Below are 16,180 nucleotides of genomic sequence, written 5' to 3' on the forward strand. Positions count from 1 at the left end.
TGCCGCTTATTGGGGGAAACTCCACAGTTGGCACAGCCCTAGAGATTGTTCAAGGCATGGAGTTGGCTGCTAATAATGCCAAGGATATACAGAAAGGACATGGGGGGTCAGAGTCAGCAGGCAGTGCTCCAAGACAGGAGGGAGACTGGTAAACGGGCAAAGCGGGTGGAATGTTTTCAGTGTGGGGGAACGCACTGAGCAAATGTTTGTAAATTCAAAAATACTGTCTGCCATGCTTGTAGCAAGAAGGGACATTTTGTTAAAAAGTGCAGGAGCTTAACGAGTGAGGCTAAGCCTGGGCAGGGGCAAGCTGAACAAACTCAGGCAGCCACACACCACCTAGGAGAAGCAGACGGAGAGGCAGTGCGTGCCTACAACATGTTTGGGGTGGAAACGGATGAGGGACCACCTGAACCATATTATGCCACAGACACTGTCAAAGGAAAGGACATTAAGTTCAAGATTGATTCAGGGGCTACTGCATCGGTCACTAGTGAACAGACCTACATGAGGACATGGGGATCCAATCTGCCTCCCATCAGACCATCTAAGCTCAAAGTCAGGACCTATACGGGGCAGCCCATACCTCATTTAGGGGTGTTATTTATGGATAATTCAGCCGGGGGTCAGAAGGCTGAAGCCAGGCTGGTGATAGCTAAGGGCAGTGGGCCCAGTCTTTTGGGCAGCGATTGACTTAGCAAAATCCAACTCAACTGGCATGAATTTAAATATGCACACATGACGGAAGAGCATGAGGTGCAGCGGGCAGATGGTCGCCGATGGAAATATGAGTGACAGACATAGTCCGGACACGTTTGAGAGCGAGCTCGCAGCGCAGGTCGTGGCTCTTCAGCCTATTACAGGAGCAATTGAAGTTACCCCCTTGGCACTGAAAGCCAGCACGTCACTTCTAGTACGGCGAAGCAGTGACCCAGCTCTTGTACCACCTGCTCAGTTACAGCAAGGTGCATCTCAGCCTGATGATCCCACTAACAGGAACCCGCATGTGAAGCCATTCGTAACAGTAGCAAATGGGGTGCCCACAGACGATGTAAGGACAGAGCCCCAAGGACCACCAGACAAGCATTCAGAAAGAACTCTAAGTGATTTGACAAAGTAAGTAGAATTTTCTGGAGGCAGTGGCCAGCTGGGAATCCATGTGGTGCCTTTTAACTCTACACTGAGTGGAAGATTCCTTGGCCTGAGTATTCATGGTATTGAAGAGAATAGCCGTTCAAGAAAAGAGAACCTGCACCAGGAGAATGAATGTATCATCAAAATCAATTACTGTGATTTAACAGATAAAGCCTTTGTTCAAGCACAAGAGGTTTTCCGAAACGCATTGTGATATCCTGCTGTTGAACTCCAGATAGTTCCAAGTTGTAACAAGGGACTCTTATGAAAAATTTGCATTTGGGTCTATTCTGAGCCACGGTCGTGACGATGGTTCAAGAATCAAAGTTCCTGCTTCAGTGCGTGCCAAGCTAGGTGGAAAACCTGCGGATGCCGTTTTTCCCAATACTGCTGAGAATAGCTTGCCCCCGATTTCAAAGAAGCTCAGTAGTCCAAAATAGTTGAGGAGCAATGACCACTTAATGCATACCAGGAAAGCATGTCCACCAGTGACTTTGCTAGAGGGAGAGACACTGGCAGAGGGGGCAGAGTCCCCTGAAGAGGATGGACATTCTCACGCGAACACACAGACTCCTCTTGTGTCCCCAACACTAGATCCACCCAAAACATCCTCACCAGCGGTGCCTGCTGGGTCACCAGGGGTAGTGCGTAGATCGCAGTGCCTTCACAAACCTCCTGACAGACTGAATCTTTGATTGGATAGTTTCTTTTGATGTTAGATCGAATGTTGAATTTGCCATGTTTTTTAGGTGTTTTTGTATTGGTAACCTGTTGCTAATGATACCACTGTTTTTATTTCCCAGTTCTTCTATATTTCGGGAATGTTGGATTTTAAAGGGGGAGAAGTGTTGTGATGTGAGTATTATTAAAAGTAAGTTAATACTAATTGGGGAGCTGTTGGTAGCAAGAAGCGGCGGGGTCCGGGGTTGATGGGGTCTTTACTTCTGCTCTTTTTACTCCCAGTATGCATTGTATATAGTTCCTCCACCCATGCCGCACGAGGTACCTGGAAGCCTCTGTATTGTAAATATCATTTGCCGTCCCAGATAAAGATGCTCTTTTGGCCATAAAATTGTCGAGTGGTCTTTTTGTAAAGTAGAAGTTACCACAACTTCCTTGTGCCAAATTGGAAGCCAGTCAGTATTTGGAGCACCCCAACAATGAGCTTTACAACCTGATCCTCTTTAAGAGGTGACACATATTGCAGATAAAAGATAAGTGAGCATGGAGAATGCAAAGCAGAGAAATTAGTTTCAAGACAACCCAAGCACGATGGGTTAAATGATTGCCATCTTTTGTGCTTTGATCAAGTTTCCCTTGGTGTGATTAGTATTATAAATAAGCAACGAAGAGACCATTAGACTTTAAAAACAGCTATTTGTTTTTACTGGCATTGGGGAGGGTGGGGGCAGGGAGGGGAATAAGACTATTTGAAAGCTCAAGTGAAAATGTTTCGAGAAATATTCAAATATGAAGTGTATTGAAACATGAAATGAAATATTGCTAAATTTAAGTTTCTAATTCATATTTAAATCTGAATCTGCAAATGCATGCTTTCTGAAAGTCACTTGAGATGTAGTGACATCTACGACACTTTGTTAGCATACAAAATATGTATGGTGTTTTGTGTACTGTTGGTTATTTGTGTGGAGGAAGGGTTGTTTCGGGTTGATGTTCTTGTTCCATTTTGTCTGGCAGGGAGGGGAGTTTTGAGGGTTAATGATCGGAATGCTATTCTTTTTTGTGCGGGGGTGTGGGCTTGATGTTTCTCTCCGAGTGACTTTCATGCTCTTAGTTTCATGGCTGTCTGCAGAAGACAAATTTCAGAATTGTATATGGATACATGCTTTGGTAATAAATGAATGTAATTGATGTAAATTTCAACAGGATGTTTCCACAATGGTGAACATACGCTTTTCAGATTTGTAAACTGTTTAGTATAGTCTGATAATATTACTATGCAAGAACACTGTAGACTAGCTACTGGATTCAGCATAGCACGTCATGTTGTCTGAAACCAGTTTTCAAATGTTGTATCACTTTTAAATGTGGTTTAGCAGCTGAGAAATAATGCATGGATTGTTGTTCGATGTTGCAGAGACAGGAATTTGGATTCCTCTGCTATAACTGAGTGTTGGCAAATTAATGTTTCAAACAAAGGAGATGCAGCTCCACAGATCATTCACTAGACACACAGCCAGGTGGCCAGGTATTTCACGTTAGGTTTAGTTTATGTTATATAGTAAGCCACTGATTTCCAAGTTGGAGATAGAGCAGATAATGCTGAAAAAGTTCAAAGTGAATTTATCAAAAATATACATACAGTATGTCATTTTCTTATGGGCATACTCAATAAATCCATAACAGAGTAATAACCATAATATGTGCAAAAAGAAGACAAAACTGCAAATGAAATTTAAAAAAAACGAATAACAGACTAAATAGTGCTAAAGAAACAGCAAGATTGCCACCCAATGTACTGCAAGGCGCAGAGAGAAACAACAAAATACCAATAAATAAATAATACTGTGAACATGCTGTAGAGTCTTTGTGTTGTGTTCGGTGATTAATCTGTTTAATTGTCATTCAACCAGGCATGAATACCCATGAACACAACCAGATGAAACAGCGTTACTCTGGGGCCAAGGTTGGCAACACAGTATCATGCCACACAAGACACTTATAGCATGTATAAGGTATCAGTAGAATAGTCACACAATAAAATATAACACAATACCCTCAGTCCATGCATGTCGCAGCAGTCTGCAGCAGAACATAATACAGCTTGTCTTCTGGACAAACTCTTGGGGGTAGCACAGATTTCACCTTAGACGCTGGGCCACAGCGCCTCCACTTCCCTCCTGGTCAACTATAAACCGGTGACACTGCAGCTTGAGGCGTAGTCCTGGCTAGAACAGAGGCCGCCCAGCTGCTCTGCTGTCCTCCCCTGCCATCCACCAATAAATCAGTGAATCAGACTTGCAGCATTCTGTATTCACAATGTCCAGCATTGTGGTGAGTGAAGTTGATCTTGCTGCTTCAGGAGCTTAATGGTTGAAGGGAAATATCTGTTTCTGAACCTGTTGGTATGGGACCTAAGGCTCCTATTGCTCCTTCCAGATGGTAGAAGGCAAGCATGACCTGGGAAACCACCAATTATATTTCCCTGTTCTCAGTCACTGGTGATATAACCAGTCAGATGCTCTCCACTGCACATCTACATATAGAAGTTTGCAATGTTTCAGATAGCATGCTGGATCTGTGCCAACTTCTAAAAAGTAGAAGTACTTTCTTTGAAATGGCACTTACATGCTGGTCCCAGGACAGATCCTCTGATGTGATAACACCTAGGAAATCAAATTTATTTAGATGGGGAGAGAATTCAAAATGCAGAGATGCAAAGGGACTTGGGAGTCCTTGTGCAAGATACACTAAAGGTTAACGTTGAGTCGGTTGTAAAGAAGATGAATGCAATGTTGGCATTCATTTCTAGAGGTATAGAATATAAAAGCAAGGTTGTGATGTTGAGGCTCTATAAGGCACTCATGAGACCACACTTGGAGTATTGTGTGCTGTTTTGGGATCCTTAATTTAGAAAGGATATACTGACATTGGAAAGGGTTCAGAGAAGATTCTCAAAAATGATTCCAGAAGTGAAAGGATTACCATGTGGGGAACATCTGGCAGCTCTTGGGCTGTATTCCCTAGAGTTCAGGAGAATGAAGGGGGATCTCATAGAAAAGTTCCAAATGTTAAAAGACCTGAATAGATTAGATATGGCCAAGTTATTTCCCATGGTAGGGGAGTCCAGAACAAGAGGGCATGACTTCAGGATTGAAGGACATCCATTTAGAAGTGAGATGCGGAAAAGTTACTTTAGTCAGAGAGTGGTAAATCTGTGGCATTTGTTGCCATGAGTGGCTGTGGAAGCCAGGTCATTGGGTATATTTAAGGCAAAGGTAGAGAGGTTCTTGATTAGCCAGAGTATCAAAGGGTATGGGGTGATAGCAAGGCAGAGAGGATGACTGGAAGAAACGGATCAGCCCATGATTGAATGGTGGAGCAGACTCGATGGGCTGAATGGCCTATTTCTGCTCCTATATCTTATGGTCTTATGGCCCTCTCCGCCACTGATCCCTTAATTAGCACTGGCTCATGGAGTCCAGATTTCTTCCTTCTGTGGTCAATAATTGGCAAGGAGATATCGAGGTCAAGATCTTGGAGATTATTGATTAGTTTTGAGGGGATGATAGTTTTGATTGCTGAGCTCTAGTCCATGAAGAGCATCCTTATGTATTCATCTTCACTGTCCAGATGTTCCAGAGCTGAGTGGAAAGCCGATGAAATGGCATCTGCTGTTGACCTGTTGTGCTGGGTAAGCATCTGTAATTTGTAGCAAAGCAACTTGTGAGATGAATGGAAGCAAAGGAGAAACTTTTTTTTGAGTTGATACTGGCTAATAAAAAGGAGGAAAGAAAGATGAAAATGTTGTTGTATTTGATTGGTCACCAAATTAGAGGTCTCTAATGAATAATTGGGCCCATCAATGAGGTGATGGAAAAAGATCTTGAAAGTTGTGACTTGCAGTAGAAGAACAGATTGAAGTTGTCCACATTTTGTATGAAACTGTTGAGAAGATAATGTAATTAGGTTAGAGGCATGCCATTGAACCTTTGCAAGGAGGAGTTGGAGCAAGAATAGGCCAAGTAGAGGCGTCCAAGTTCCCAAGCACTCTCTTAAAAATTTACGGTATTTGAAGGAAGAGGGTAAGGATTTGGGTAGATGGTGGGAAAAAACACATGAAAACAGTTGAAACTAAAGCAAGTTTACTAATTGGGTAAAAACATGTTGCTGCAATGAAAAAAAGGGGAGAAAACCAAGGCAGTGTTTTCTCCATATCTAGACATTAAGATGAGTTGAGTATTTGCATGAGGGATAGCTTTTCAGCGATGTAAGAATATTGGTACCAAAATTATGGTGATAAATGGTATTGCTTTCACACATCTGGCAGGGAACAGCTCTTCGAGGAGACCTCATCAACTATAGTACTGGCCAGGAATTAATTTGAAAGGGGAAGACCTCTTTCTTAAAAATGTGTTTGTGGAGTGATCTGTGGAGGCAGAATAACAGAATGAGCTCAGACTCAACCATACTGAATTAGATAAATCTAGTATATAGATGGCATTGTATTTCATCTGGATGAAGGCCAAAAATGACCTGGTGCCAAGGGATGATTTTGCCAAGTTCCAGGAAATGGACTGTCTTGATACATTCCCATTTTCAGCTGGCAGACAGACATTGCTATTCAGCAACAGACAGAAGACCCAGTTTGCCAGGATTTGTATTCCAGACAAGGCTGTAACCAAGAATGCCTTGCATTTGCTTTAAATGAGTTTGCAAAGTTTTTGGCTGAATTCACTTGCACCGTATTGTCATACCATTATCTACAGTTAAATGAGAAAGTGTAGAGTGCTGTAAAAACAGAGAAACTTCTACAAATAGAGTTGGGACAAAAAGCCCACAAAGTGTGTGCCTCAGTTTCCTGTCCCGTTAATATGCCGGTGCAGGGGTTCACTTCTAGCCTAGTTAAACAATTCACAAATTGCTAAAGTAGAACTACACTACTAACAGCTGTGAATTTGGTGCAGCCTAGAATTGTAACTAGAATAAGCAGATGGAGAAGAGGAAAAGAAATTTGGGGTTCCTACTGAAGCAAGTGGGTTAAGGAGATGTCTTAAATTGGACAAGCTATTAAGAACTCAACACGGCACCTGCAATAAAGAAGGGAAAGCTGCAGTATACAAAGCTTTCTCAACCCAGTTACTGAGGAAGGTTAAATATCACTGGAATTCAGTCAAATGTAGAAGAGTTTTGAAAAATGAGAATACCTTGGCTCTACTAGACTAATGGAAAACAAACTGATCTTGAACTATTCATCAAACAGACCATACTGTGGATTTTTTCTCCTGAAGTAGATTTACTTTTGTATTTGAAACTTCTGTGGAAATATTATTCAGATGATTCAGTTTCTGTCAACTAGCTGAAATTGTATGAGTTTACATTTATTTGGATTTATTGGAGTATCGTACTAAGAGTATGATTTTTAAAAAAACTAACATGTTGAAATTGGAACATTCAAATGTGACGAATGCTGCAGTAAGGGCAGCACCATCTCGTACTACAGCAGTTTTGGGCATCACCCAGTTGGTAGATTTTTGCCAAGTTGGAGGATAACTACAGTGCAGACTTGAGGAGTTTGGAGGTAAAATGACATGACTCAGCAGGAATCCAGAGAATGTGATGAGCACTACTTTTTCCAAAAAAAAGAGAATAGCTGTTGAGGGAATCAGAACAGTTAATACACTTCTAGTCTTGATGAAGGGTCTTGGCCTGAAATGTCAACTATTTATTTTCCACCATAGATATTGCCTGACTTGCTGAGTTCCTCCAGCAATTTATGTGTGTTCCAGCATCTGCAGAATCCCTTGTGTTTATTGCTAAACTTCCAATGGATGCATTCAATGTTCTATTGCATGCCTGCTAACTGTTAGGTCTGACTTGAGTCAGAGGTACTCAAGCAGTTGTATCTAATCAGCACCTGAGGCAGGAATCCAAATGCAATGAATGAACTGACATGGACTGCTGAAATTGGCTTTGCTTTTATCGTAGTCAAGAAAATGAAGCATAGTTCTGTCCCAATGACTTTTGCATGATTGTGGTGATCTTATATAATTCAATGGAAGACTGCATTTTGGCTGGACTTCTGCAGTTTTAAAAATTGTGCTAATGGGGGTTATATATGTTTAAGCCCTTTTGGTTGTGGCTAGACCAGACGCCATCCTAAGGTCAAGCAATGTATTTTCCTCTGTTTCTCCAGGCAGGGTTACAATATTCCAACACTAAAACTAGAGGCATCTAGTTTATATTATGCAGAATTATGCTAATGGCACTACAAGTATCTCACAGCTCCAGTGATCTGGATTAAATTCTGATCTTTAGACCTTTCTATGTTGAGTTTGCACATTTTGCCTGTGATCATTTGGCTTTCCCTTGCATCATCTGCTTTGCTGCTGCTCTCTAGTGAGGTTAAGTTAGCTGGCCACTACAAATTGCTTGTTATGTTAGGTGGCTGGTCGAGGCATCAGTTGTTTGGGGGGTGGTGGTGTGGCGTGGGAGAGTGAGGGCTGCTAATGAGAATGAAAAGAGAATTGATTATAGGAAATAACTGGTGAATGAGATTGCTCCAAGGACCAGCAATGGCACATCAAGAAGCTCTCATTTTAAGTTATGGGTTTCTAGATGCTATTATCACGAAGAGTTGACTCTGCAGATGGATGGCAATTTTATTTTAAATGGTTGTGATCTTTGGACCATGAAGTCATTGCTGCGATCAGCTGTCTGCATTCAGAATGGTACTTTTAGCACTTGTGATTTCAAAAGGTCTTTTATTTGGTTTATTGATACATAAGTTAAGGTTTTGTTTTGTAAGGTAAGCTAAATTGCCATATTTTAAAGTTTCAAGTTACTCTGAAAAGTTGTACCAGAATGCCCACAGAATATTAATTTAGCTGTGACAAATAATGCCATGCATGGTGCTTTCATGAAAGCATTTGATCTCATTAGAAGTTGCTTTTGGTTAGAAAGGGGATGAGAATCAACAAAGTAGTATTGAAAAATAGCTGTGGTATTCCCACATTCTTACTTTAGAATGTTTTACACTGCCTCATTTAGTGAATTGCTCTGAGGTACAATGGCAGTTTTAATGCCAGCAAACTTCACAAATACTTTGTGTGAAGCAAGATCCCATAAAATAATCTGAATGATTGGTTTGTGTGGATAGTGGTGATGGAGGGCAGAATGTTGCCAGGGACATTTTGGGATAACTCTTAGACAGGCTTGTTAGATAAAACCTAAAAGCACTAATTCCAGGTGTAGGAAAATGGTGCCTTTCCATAGATGAACTTAAAAGTGAAGTATTAGGGTTATATTGCGTGCCTGGATAAATGTGATATATGGAGAATGAGGAATAAGATTTTTGTGCATTTTGAAAGATGAGGGTTGATTAGGGAGCATCAGCGTGGCTTTGTGCTTGGGCAGTGACGTCTTATGAATGTCGTTGAGTGTTTTGAAAATGTGACCAAGAAAGCTGACGACGGCAAGGTGGTAAACATGGTTTATATGGACACAAGCACAAGAAAATCTGCAGATGCTGGAAGTCCAAAGCAACATGCACAAAATGCTGGAGCATTTTCAGCAATTTTGATTGTTTACTCTTCTCATTTGATGCCGCTTAGCCTGCTGAGTTCCTCCAGCATTTTCTGTGTGTTGCTCTGGTTTATAAGGAAAGCCTTTGATAAGGTTCAATGTAGTAGGCTGCTCTGGAAGGTTAGATCACATGGAATCGAGAGAGAGCTGGATACATAGCAACACACACAAAATGTTGGAGGAACTCGGCAGGCCAGGCGTCTGATTAGAGTTGCTTCCATCGGAGAGGCGGCTGGTTCGAGTCTCTGCCATTGCAGGAGCTGCTGGGTTCTGGTTCTCTCGGAGATGTTATGGGTTGGACTGCAGTTCAAATTAACTGTAGTTCATATTGGCCTCTTTCAGTTTTGTTTTTTGTTTCGTTTTCTTACCCATTCTCTCTTGTTGAGGATTGGCGGACTGGGGTTTGGGTGATCTGTTAGTTTTGGGGTGAGTGAGGGGTTGGGGGTGCTTGAGGATTGCAAGTTTGTGTTTCTTTTTCTTTCCATGTGTGTGGGGGTGTCTGTATTCTCTGTCTACCTGGAGTAGAGACAAATACCAAAGTTGTATTCTGTATACATACGTTGATACAAAAACAAACCTTTGAAACTTTAAAATAGGAGCATGGATGTTGTGTTGAACTTGTATAAAGATGTTGATGAGGCCAACTTGGAGTATTGTGTGCAGTTTTCGTCACCTACCTACAGGAAAGATGTAAATAAGGTTGAAAGAACACAGTTTAAATGGTTCAGCATGGACTAGATGGGCTGATGGGCTTGTTTCTGTGCTGTACTTTTCTATGACTCTCTACAGTGGGCAGTGAAGAAGGTTATCAGAAGTTACAGGGGGATCAGAATCAGCTGAGTAAGTGGGCCAAGGCACTGCAAATAGAGTTCCAATTAGAAAAGCGTAAGGTGTTGCCTTTTGGAAAGTCAAGTCCAGGTAGGGCTTTCTGAGTGAATGACAGAGCCCTGAGGAGTGTTGTAGAACATTGGGATTATTTACAAACACTCGGTTGAGTGAGAGACAAGAATGTTACCAGGGTAGCATAGTGGTTAGCGTAACACTAATTCAGCTCGTGGTGTTGGGGTTCTGAGTTCAATTCCAGAGTCCTGTTAGAAAGTTTGTACATTCTTCCCGTGTGTGTGGGTATCCTCCAAGTGCTGTGATTTCCTCCCACAGTCCAAAGATGTACTGGTTAGTAGGCTACATTGGCCATTGTAAACCATCCTGTGATTAAACTAGGGTTAAATCGTTGGGTTGCTGGGTGATACCGCTCGGTGGGCTGGAAAAGCCTATTCCGCAATGTATTTTTAAATAAATGGCAGTTCCATGTCCCTGTGTTTCATAGTTTTAGATGTGAAAAACAGGGGATAAAAGAAGTCAGTGTAAAATGGGTGGTTGATAGTTGGTGTGGGCCCAAGGGACTGTTCTAGTGCCATCTCTCTCTCTCTCTCTCTCTCTCTTTTTGTTTGAATAGTAAAGATCTTCTGAAATTCATCTCCCAGTGTTGCAGGATCTTGGCAGCCTCAAGTTACGAGGGTTGAGGAAAGATGGTGAAGAATGTAAGATGTGAGAGTATAGGAATGCTGGATGAAAACCAATTCCATTTAAGCAGAAGCTTTTCCATCAAGTTTTACAGCGTGGGCACATAGTTTCTGCATGGTTATAGTAAGCTATTGTTTTGAGGTGGGGAGTAGATTTTGTTTTGGAAGGATCAGCAGAAAGGAGAGCCAGCAGCTATTTAAATTGTTTTTGGTTGACTGAGTTGTCACACACTTAGCCCATAAAAGGAAGCTAGGGGAGAACAAGTGGCCATTATAAGAGTGGGAGTTGTGAGTAGCAGGTGAGTTTTTTATTTTCCTGTTGATTTGTAATCTTTGACTGGAGGTGCAGGTGGATGTAACTCTGTAACAAGTGTGAGCAGGTCACACTTCAGGAGTGGACTATGGACAGATGGTTGATCACCAGAAGGAATAATCAGATAGTGCAGATTTTGGGGAGCTAGATAGAAAGCTGAAAAGCAGGGCTTCCAGTATTGTAAGCTGAAGATTAATACCCGTGCTGGTGAGGTGAATGCACGGATACATAGTGCAGTTCCATATATGCTAAGAAACGGATGCAGGAGGGCGGTCTTGTGAGTTATGGGTCATTGGGCTCTCTTCCAAGGCAAGTGAGACCTGTACAAACAAAACGTGTAGCATCTGAACTGGAGCAGAACAAATATCCTCACATCTAGTCTAGCCTCTTTGGAGGACTTGAGCCAGAGTGTCGGGGAACGCGAGTCAAAGCGGCAAGGGAACAGGTGGCAGGGTCGAGGACAAGGAAGGTTGTTTGACAAGTCAGGAATGGAAGGACAGGAAGGGTCAGGCTGATAAATGTGGTCGGACTGATGGGCTGAGATGTGTTCATTTTGATGCTAGGAGTATTATGGGTAAGCAGAATGGATTTGGAGCATGGCTCAATAATGAGATTATGATATTGTAGTCATTATTGTGTGTGGGACAGGACTAGTAGCTCAATGTTTGAGGGTTTTGTCACTTCAGATGTGATGGAGGGGTTGCACTACTGAGAAGGGAGACATCACTGCAGTACTCAGCTTTTTTGCATTGACATTCTATTTGTGAAAATGCTTTATTGAGAATACTATAAATTTCATTTCAGTAACATTGCCAATTTCAACATTCCCACAGCACCTCATTGTTAAAACTATTATCAGTGTCCAAGATGCTTTCAGTTCCCTGTTTGTCAGCTGTCGTCTGGTCTCCACGTTTCAGCTTTGCTGTCCTATAATACTTCAAGTCTTGATGAATTTTAGTTGAAAGTTAGTTGTTTGTGAATTTGGTTTTCCTAACTCCAGCCTGTTCTGTTCCTTACTGTTCTTCACCTGCTACATGCCAGCTGTCACTCACCTATATTAGCACTCATTTAGTAAATCAAATTTAATTTTTCTCTTGCTGTTATATTTCTCTTGGTTTACTTCTAAGTCTAGTACCATTTGCTTTAGTAAATGATATAAATCCTGAAAGTTCAGATTGTGCACTGTAAACTTCCAAGATTAGTCATATGTTGAATAGACACTTGAATATGGAGACTCTCGAGCATGTCTAACGTGGAGAGGAATCTATTGCCATCAGATTAAATAATAAGCAAGCTTTGCTATTACTGATTTCTTAGTGCAAGTCAAAGGCTTACAAACCAAAATTGTAATTATTAACTATTACATAGCAGTTTCAGAATCAAGCTTGTTGTGTTACCAAGTGCACCTTTTCCTTGGTTGAGCATTTTGTTAATTTGCCTTTCACTCTAGAATTGCACACCATAACACATTCAAGTAAAATGAGAAAGACGCACAAAAAGTTTCTTCTGGTTTAATGTATCAGTACTTTCAAAATACCAGTGTTTTTCTCTGACCATGGTTGATGGGCAGTGAAGGAAATTGACCTTTCTTCCATGTGAAAGATAGAATTTAGCCAAGACCTGTATTTTCATTTAACACAGATGAGATGTACTTTTAAAGTAAAAATACTTACATTTGTTTGAAGCCTAAGATTGCCGAAGCAATTTTCGAAGTGTTCCTCACTAGGGATTTTTATCTCCAATAGTCTTTTTCGAAATTTCTGAAGGGAAGGTGAGAATTTAAAGAAAGAATGTTGTCACTCAAGCAAACAAATCAGCTACTCATTTGGAATCTTTCCTGAGATTTAATGTAGATCACACAAATGATAAAATGTTTTTGAATGGTGGTAATCCAACAAATATCAAAGGTTGTCACTCGGAATCAAATGCTGTCTAATTTTCAGATTTTATTCTCTTTTAATGAATTATTTTACATTTAAAAGCAAGTGCACAAGAAAGACAATTCTCCATGGCAGGAACAATAATCTGCAATCTCTGATGATCTTGCTGCCAGTGTTAATAGTAAAAGATCAATGGGAAATAAATAGACCTGAGATTCTTGCAAAAGACAAGACATGTAAACTTGCCCTTGTAAGGATACACAGCGAATGGGGCCTTAAAAAGAAAAATTGATAGGGAATCTGTGGAACACTTATCTTTCATTTGAAACACTTTTCTGATAACAGAAAAAAAAACTGACACACACACTGAAAGTCTAAAATATAAAAACACACACTCTTACTGTCTTTACCTGCTAAGTATTTCAGGAAGCTTCTGTTTTACTTCAAATTGCCAATATCTACAATGTTTTTACTCGTGTTTTTGTTTCTATCCTTGCAGGGTTGCTAGTACTCTTGAAGATCATTAACTATTAATAAGACACAAAGTAAATATAATATTGCAACTTAACTATCATTGACAAGTATTTGAATCAATGGCAACAGCTTTAAGTGTCATTCTAATTAGAATTGCAATTACATTGTAATTTTGTTTAAATCAGCATTTTGGCCACATCAGTCACTTTTGATAACTTTTACTGAATCCAGCTGGCCCTGCAAGCAGAAACAACCTTGAAATTTGAGGATTGTTGTAGCATCTGATGAACATTTCGTAGCACAAATACCAATGTCATATGGACATAACAGTTGTATTTACATTGCTTGGCAAGGATAGGAGCTTGCCAAGACCAGTACCTTTTGTCCTGTAATCACCTTACTGGAAAAGAATAAATGCTTGTTTAGAGTATAGATTTTGCAGTCTCAGCGTGGCCTAAAGCATTTTATCGGCACAGGAGGGTGGGCAGTGTTATAAAGTGAGATAGGTGGATGCTAACTTGTACCCCGCATGGTCTCCCAAATAACATTTTGATAATAACCAGCTAATTTTCATTTTTAAGTACATTAAGATGGTAACTATTGACAAGAATAACTGGGAGGACACTTCAGTTAGTTTTCATAGTTATATTGAATCTTTTCCTTCTGACATTATTTGTAATATTTCCTACATTCTGAGAAAAGCTTGCTTTAAGTTGACCACATTACTTTGTCCTGCTCTCATTATACAGTATCTAACAGGAAAGAATTGATCGAATGATGTAGTTTTGAACTTCATTGTCATGAGCTTCCTAGGTAAAAAAAGAGTCTAACAAAACATGGGATGTTCTTGATCTGTGGAAAGTCCAACAGTTATTACAGATCCTTGCCCTCTCACTCAATGTCAGGAAAACCAACAAGAGCTGATGATTGACTACAAGAGGAGGAAACTAGAGGTCTGTGAGGAATTTGTCATCAGGGAATCAGAGGTGGAGAGGGTTAGTAACTTCAAATTCCTCAGCACTATCATTTTGGAGGCTGTGTCCTGGGTCCAGCACGCAAGTACCATTACAAAGAAAGCACCACAGTACCTCTAACTAGAATAAAAACTCAAAATGCTGGCAGAACTCAGCAGGCCAGACAGTATCAATGGGAGGAGGTAGTGACGATGTTTTGGGCCGAAACCCTTCATCAGGAGTGAAGTAACATGGGATGGTCAAGGGGGGAATAAGAAGTGGGGGAGAGGGATAAAGTAGAGAGCTAGGAAGTGATAGGTTGGAGGGAAATGGGCTAGGGGGAAGGTGGAGAATTATGGGAAATAAAAGAAAGAAAGGTAGGGCTGGGGGGAGATATATTGAGGGGGGAAATAAAGAGAGAGAAAGAGAACCAGACTGAAATAATAGATAAGGATGGGGGTAAGGGGGACCAGGGGTATCAACAGAGGTCTGTGAGTTGGATGTTCATGCCGGCAGGTAGGAGGCTACCCAGGTATTGCTCCATCAACCTGCATGTGGCCTCATCTTGACGGTAGAGGAGGCTATGGACAGACATGTCGGAGTGGGAGTGGTCTGTGGAATTGAAGTGTGTGGCCACAGGGATATCCCACCACTGATGGAGAACCGAGCACCAGTCCCCGCTGCAGACTGGGAGACCGTTTTGCTGAACACTGGTGGTCGATCCTCCAGCAGTGGTGGGATAGACCTGCTGTATCTCTAACTAGAAGTTTGTGACAATTGGCATGTCATCAAAAGCATTGATGAACAGTGGAGAGTATCCTGACTGGTTGCTACACGGTCTTGTATGGAAACATCAACACCCTTGAATAAAAAGCCTACAGAGAGTAGTGGATTCAGCCTAGTCCATCACAGGTAAAGTCCTCTCTGCCACTGAGCATATCTACAGGCACCATCCACCATTCAGGCCATGCCTGCTTCTCCCTGCTGCCATCAGAAAGGAGATACTGAACCACCAGGTTCAGGAACAGTTATTACCCTTCAACCATAGGGCTTCTTAACCAGAGGGGATAACTTCAATCACCCCAACTCTGAGCTGATTCCACAATCTATAAACTTACCTTCATTGACTCCACAACTCCTGTTCTCATTATTTGTTTATTTTTTTCATTTTTGTATTTGCACAATATGTTGTCTTTTGTACACAGTTTGTTTATCTGTCTTTATGTGCATTTTTAAAATTCTATTGTGTTTCTTTGTATTTACAGTGAATGCCTAAAAGAAAATGAATCTCAGGGTAGCATATGGCGACATGTATGTACTTTGATAATAAATTTACTTTGAACTTTGTGTCATCAGCTGGCAGTATTTTCAGAGTGTGCAGGAATCAATCATATTGTTTTGAATCTGCCAGAATAGGAAAGAGAGAACTTGTTTGAAGGACATTGGTGGCCAATATGGCTTTTTTAGAACTTCTGTGGACATTAATGTTGGTACAGGATTTAAAAATAAAATTCCTGAGGTATTTTTAATTTAATTAGCAATTTAAATTCACAAGCTGTTCTGGGGTTTTGAACTTGTTCTTTGATTCATTTGCCCTGGGTCCTCTATAATTAATCCAGTATGACTCTACCCTACAAA

The 16,180-nt window shown here is 41.0% G+C and overlaps 1 protein-coding gene across 22 annotated transcripts in view; it reads left to right on the forward strand.

Annotated features, from left to right (window-relative positions):
• Positions 1-16,180, forward strand: part of LOC132392660 (PTB domain-containing engulfment adapter protein 1-like) — a 403,579-nt gene that overhangs the window by 66,705 nt on the left and 320,694 nt on the right. For 6 of the 22 annotated variants that reach the window (XM_059966837.1, XM_059966838.1, XM_059966842.1 and 3 more), the window contains exon 2: positions 1,938-1,989. The exons of 14 other annotated variants lie outside the window; for them this stretch is intronic. The gene's annotated coding sequence lies outside the window, so the exon portion shown is untranslated. Of the gene's footprint in view, positions 1-1,937; positions 2,006-15,807; positions 15,854-16,180 lie in introns of all 22 variants that reach the window. 2 more of the 22 variants (XM_059966846.1, XM_059966847.1) reach the window with 2 other exon arrangements.

This window comes from Hypanus sabinus, chromosome 4 (genome assembly GCF_030144855.1).
Source record: "Hypanus sabinus isolate sHypSab1 chromosome 4, sHypSab1.hap1, whole genome shotgun sequence".
NCBI classification, from domain to species: domain Eukaryota; kingdom Metazoa; phylum Chordata; class Chondrichthyes; order Myliobatiformes; family Dasyatidae; genus Hypanus; species Hypanus sabinus.